Below are 6,000 nucleotides of genomic sequence, written 5' to 3'. Positions count from 1 at the left end.
TTGGTCTGGGTTTTTTATTAAGAAAAATAGAGCTGTAGAGCAAAATGCTAAACTTCAATCACACTCTTTAAGAAAGATTTTTTTCTTGCTTTGCTAAAACTAGTTTTCTGTTTGAATTTAAATGTTTGAACCAGTTTCCATGGTGCAGTATTTCATACAAGTTTTCATTCTTTTTGAAGTCAGAATCACAACTTAGATTTAACCTGAACTTTTAAAGTGGGATATTATACTTTGCTAGCACACAATACAGTTTATCAAGGGAAGTAAACTGAGCCACACTTGAATGTTGTGGTTTTTTTGCTTTAAGGGTATTTGGTGACTTTCCTGAGCTCAAGCGTAAATGTGAATATATTACAGATACTACGGTGGTATTCGTGTCATCTGAGACAAATTCTTATTTTGAATGAATTTTGATTACAGCTACCTTAAACATTTCCCCCCCCCCCCCCCCCCCAAAGTCTAACTTCAAAAATACAAAACTTGGTGTATTAGGTGTTTCTTTACAAAATCTCTACTTTGCTATTTTGGTTTTTTGAAGGTCTTCATAAAAATTCTGTCTCAGTTTAGCAAACAATTACATATTTTCAAATGTGCATCAGGCATTATGCCAAGTGCAGGGTCCTACACCCGGGTTGAGGCAATACCAGTACGGACTGGGGGATGGCTGGGCTGAGAGCAGCCCTGTGCAGAGGGACTTTGGGATATTGGTGGGCAAAAAATTGGACATGAGCTGGCAGCCAGGACAACAATCATCTCCTGGGTTGCGTAACAAGAAGCGTGGCCAGCGAGGCGAGGGGAGAGATTCTCCCCCTCTATTCCATTCTGGCGAGACCCCCCTGCAGGGCTGGGTCCAGCTCTGGGGACACCAACAGCAGAAGGACACGGACCTGCTCGAGCGGAGCCAGGCGAGGCCACAAAGATGCTGGGGGGGCTGGAGCACCCCCTGTGAGGACAGGCTGGGAGAGTTGGGGGTGTTCAGCTGGAGAAGAGAAGGCTCCGGGGAGACCTTAGAGTGGCCTCTCTCTATATAAAGGGAGGTTTTATGAAAGATGGAGAGAGACTTTTTACCAGGGCCTGTAGTGCCAGGACAGAGGGCAGCGGGTTAAAACTGAAGGAGTACGTTCAGACTGGACAGAAGGAGCGTACATTGTTTTTACCACGAGGGGGGTGAGGCCCTGGCACAGGTTTCCCAGAGCAGCTGTGGCTGCCCCCTCCCTGGAAGGGTTCAAGGCCAGGTTAGACGGGGCTTTGGGCAACCTGGTCTGGCAAAAGTTGTCTGTGCCCATGGCAGGGCCTTGGACTAGATGATCTTTAAGGTCCCTTCCAACCCAAACCATTCTAAGGTTATAAATAATAATAAATAAGTAATAAATTGTCCTCTTTCCCACTGTAGTCTGCAAACTGACATCCAAGATGGCATATTTCAGTTATTTTTTATTTTTTTTTCCTTTTTCTTCCCCGATACTTCCGTGGTTTGGAAATAGGATTTCCATAGAACAATCCTTTTCCTAATTTATCACTGTTATTTTTCACAGTCATTTTTCCCGTCATTTCATTTTTCTTCTCACAGTACTTTTTCTGTGTGGATGTACTCAATCAGAAACTTCCATGTGATAAATATTCTCTGGTGTTCTTAGGGAATAGTAAGGTTTGCGGCTCACCAGTCTTGACAGCTGGGAACCTGGAACTGAGCAGCTGAAAGCTGGTCTAGGATTGGGGCGTCTGTGTTTGCTGGCACACTTGGAGTTAATTTGTTCTGTATTTGCTAAAGATTACTGAGAAGGTTGCTTTCTGTTATTCTAAGTGTGGGATGGACAAGCCTAAGAATAACCAAACAGTGTGTATATCCACACTCTGCATCTACAAGCACTCGACAAACCTTAGTCTGGAAATTATACTGTTAGAACACGTTCAGAAATACCCATTTGCTGCTGTGATTATAAATAAATCAGGATGTGACATGTCCTAAGAAAAAACCTGGCAAAGGGGAAAGTTGTCATCTGAGGCAAATATCTACAGATTTAGATGTTTAAAATGAAACTTAGTTATGTGCTGGCTTTTAAATAAGCTTTTCATAAGGCAGCTTTTAATCTGAATCTAATGATGAAACATGGTTTTAATTGTGCGTTTGTGGCTGGTGCTTCAGTGTGAGAGCGCATTTCCTAGGCTGTCGGTGTCCCTGTGCAGCACTTGAAATGGAGAAGATGACACCGATCAGTAGCTGCCCACTCACTGATTGCATTGATGCAGGTTGAAGTGCTCTGCTCTGTGCTTATTTTGGTGCAATGTTATTTACAGATATATTAAATTTTAAGGGGAATAGGATTGCTTTGTAAGTAAATTGGCAGTGGGAAAACATTCCTAGGAACTTACCTGTGTGGAACAAATTGTTTGCTCTACATGGCTATGATCTGAATGATCTAAGACAGATAGGGTGTTGATTAAATCCAGAACTTCAATGGATTTTTGAGATTTCCACAGAATATAATGTTCCACGAGGAGTTACACTTGCGTTTTTCCCCAGTGTCTGCTGAAAGCTAATTTTGCTTATTGTTTCACTTTTTTTTTTTTTAATCCTGTCATGGCAGTTCTGGTTTTTCTTTAGTTCATTTCAGTGGTTACAACATTTGCAGAGAGACAAACATAAGGGACCCGTCATGGTATAAATGCTTGAGAGCTGGAAATCCAAACGCTTTGGCATTTATAACTCCGTGAAGGAACTTGCAGGCAGTGATTTCCTAGAGGAACATAGAAGAGTGCTGTGAGACACAGGTGCCCAAGGGGATTAGATGTTGCTCTTCTGTCCGTGCAGAGTCTGGGCATTGAACACCGAGCTCCAGACCTGGAATTTATGAATTTCTCCTCACAGTGAGCAGACAGCTAAGAAAAAGAGTCTGTTGGGTTAGTGTGCAGTCTGCTCTTGGAACAGAGTGCTGCAGCGTGGGGCTTTTGAGAACAAGCTGATGAACAGTGGCAGTATATCCAACAGGATTTATTTTGCGTTGTCTGAGTTTGTGTTCTGTGCTGCCACATTTGATCAGACAAGTGGAGGACAGTATCTGTTGTCTTAAATTTGTAGAGTTTTCACTTGCAGCACAGTTGAAATTTCAGTAGGAATCAGAGATGTCCTGTCTGCACACCTTGGGAACAGAATGAGCACCAGGCCGGGTCTTTGCGTTAACTCAGTATTAACTGTTTTCACCTTGACAGTGTTGTTCTGGAATGCTTTGCTCCTCTTAAAACATTTTGCTGCATTACCACTTCAGATCAGCCAAGTCCTCATTAGAAAATCTTGAAAGGTATTTGGTTTTCCTCTCCAAGTGTAGAAAAAGTGAGAGGTAATGAGGTCTAAGGAAGAAAGATTGTATTTTCTTGCATTTGTCCTTAGTAATAAAGAACAAAAACAAAGACTGTACAAAATGTATGGTGGGAGGGGGAAGAACCAGAATTTTGTAAAGTGGTTTTGAGTGCTTTTGCTTGCTGGTTTGATTTCCACAGAGCTGTGTGGGTTTGCGTATGTCAGTCCATTGAAAGTAATTCTTCGCTTTGATTACGACTTGAGAATAAAATTAATGTTGCGTAGGGCTCAGTATATGTAAATTGATATCTAAATGCTGCTGTAAGTGTAATTACTTTAATAGCAAAAGACAAAATCAAGTTGACTAGCAGTTTTCAATTAGATTAATATAAACCATTTGTGATTTAATGCAATGCTGTCTACAAAATTAGATACTATACGCATGCACGTGAAATCAGTTCAGTAACATACTGGGTCCAAATTAGCTGTTCTTACCATTTCCTCGACTGAAAAGAAATTTGAGTTTTATGCTACCATTTTACTAGTCCAGTATCACTAACATACACGGGGAAGATGCATTAATTTTATTGCTGGGCATTCAACCTTGAACTACACTGGTTCTTGTTGGCTTAGAACTTAACTTTGCATATACAGCATCTGGCAAAGAGAAATCTTTCACCTAATTTGAAATCATATTCAGCTCAGTAAGAGCAAGATATTGGAAATGCCATTGTATTACAGCTCCTTTAGATCTTCCTTTTACATTCCAGACTCTCCAAGTGAGAAAAAGGTTGGTAGGTCACTGCCAGTTAGCAAAGACTTTGGAATTTATTATTGTGAGCAGTAAAGCATCTATCTGTGGGAGTGATAAACCCAATTAGCCCAATGTTTATTGTGCTTTTAAATGTTGTAGTCTTAGTACGGATTTCCATACCTGCGTGTGTGCTCAGTGTGAACTTACTGAATTGTGCACTTTGAAAAGGGGTCAGTGGTGCACTTGTACCGTCTGCATCGTGAGCATTTGTAGGAATGCTGGTTTAGACAATGTCCTTCAAAGGAGCCCGTCTTAGATACACAATTCCAAGAACCCCTCGTTACTTAACTTGCATTTTATTTGTTTCTAAATAGTCAAAAGCCCGACTACTTGAGGCTTGGCTAGGACACCGAGGATGGCTGTTAAAAGGCAGGTGGCTTTTTGTCCTGCGGAGGCCTCCAAGAACATCCTCACTGTCAGCGTGGAGTCGCAGCAGCTGCTGGAAGAGTTTGAAGAAGTCATCGGTGACCTGAACTCCAACCCAGCAGGGCACAGGCGCAAGCAGCCCTCGCTCCAGCAAGTGGCGAAGGCGCCTCGGCTTTCCAGCTCCGCCTTGCTGAGCCGGGTGAGCAGCCTGAGCTGGGGTCACTGGAAGGGGACTTGGCCTGGGAAGGCACCTTTGACACCAGCCGCCACGGGGAATTCTCCCTTTTTGAGGATCTGGAGCTCACGCCCCCGAACAACCCTTGACAGGCAACCTGGGCTTGAGAGGAGAGGGGCAGCCCGTGGGCTGCGCCCAGGGGCAGGAGCAGGTCCTCACCGAATCCAGCCAGAACCCCCCCGAGTTTGAAACCTTGATGGCCCCGTCCCTGCTGCAGCATCCCCGGGGTGAAGAGGCAGAAGGTGACCTCTGCAACGGGGACAACATCGGGCAGCTGTTTGAGCCCAGCGGTGCCTCTTTGCCAGCGGATGGGAGCGACTGAGCAGTCTGGCATCTCGCGTCTAAGGGCCAGACACCCTTCAGAGCCCACACTGACTTTAGGAGGACGCTCCCCCCATGCTGCTGGCACTCCCAAGGGACAAGATTTTCCAGAGACAGAGACATCTGCAGTGGCTTTGACCGGCTTGTCAGATGATTTACAGAAACACCGGGGGGAGAAAAAGCCACCGCCACAAGAACTGCTTGCCCGTGTCTTTAAAGGACACATCAGCAGCCTCTAGTGCATGAGTTTCCTCCAGAGAAGAAACAGAACACTGTTTATTTTTTTACTTTTAAAGGAAGAAATGTGAATTTTATATATATATATATATATTTAAAATTTAGTTAGCTAGTTAGTTATTTTCCATGGACAGGAGGTATGTTCTGCTTAGAGAAGAAGAAAAAGTTTATAAAATCAGCATGTTTGCTTCTTGAGATGTTTTTCTATAATCTGTTAAATATGATCTATTCAGAGAACTCTCTTTTTAGCACCAGCATCCCTTAATAGCGGGGCGATAGGGGAGGTGCAGTTTGGGTCTGGGTCGGGTTCGGGGGGGGGGGGGGGGGGGTTGGTAGCAGGTGAGGGGCTACAGGGGCAGCTCCTGTGAGAAGCTGCTGGAAGCTTCCCCGGCCCCAAGGCAGCCCCGCTGCTGGCCAAGGCTGAGCCCGTCAGCGCTGGTGGCAGCGCCTCTGTGAGAAGGTATTTAAGAAGTGGGGAAAAAACCCCAAGAAAGAGCTGGGAAAGCTGCAGCGGGGAGAGGAGGGCACAGTTCGCGTGTGCCCCGTGGGAGAGGCGTTCTGCGAGCGGGCGCGTCGCTGGGAGCTCGCTGGGAGCTCGCGGGTGGGCGCAGGGGCGGGTGCACGCGGGGTGGGTGCGTGCGGGGGGTGAGTGGGTGCATTCCGTGTGCGGCGGGGGGTGTGTGTGTGTGTCTCCGTCCCAGCGCTCTCTGTGTCCCCCATCGACTTTTC

The sequence above is a fragment of the Athene noctua genome, chromosome 22 (genome assembly GCF_965140245.1).
Source record: "Athene noctua chromosome 22, bAthNoc1.hap1.1, whole genome shotgun sequence".
In the NCBI taxonomy this organism is placed as follows: domain Eukaryota; kingdom Metazoa; phylum Chordata; class Aves; order Strigiformes; family Strigidae; genus Athene; species Athene noctua.
This window is presented reverse-complemented; position numbering follows the sequence as displayed.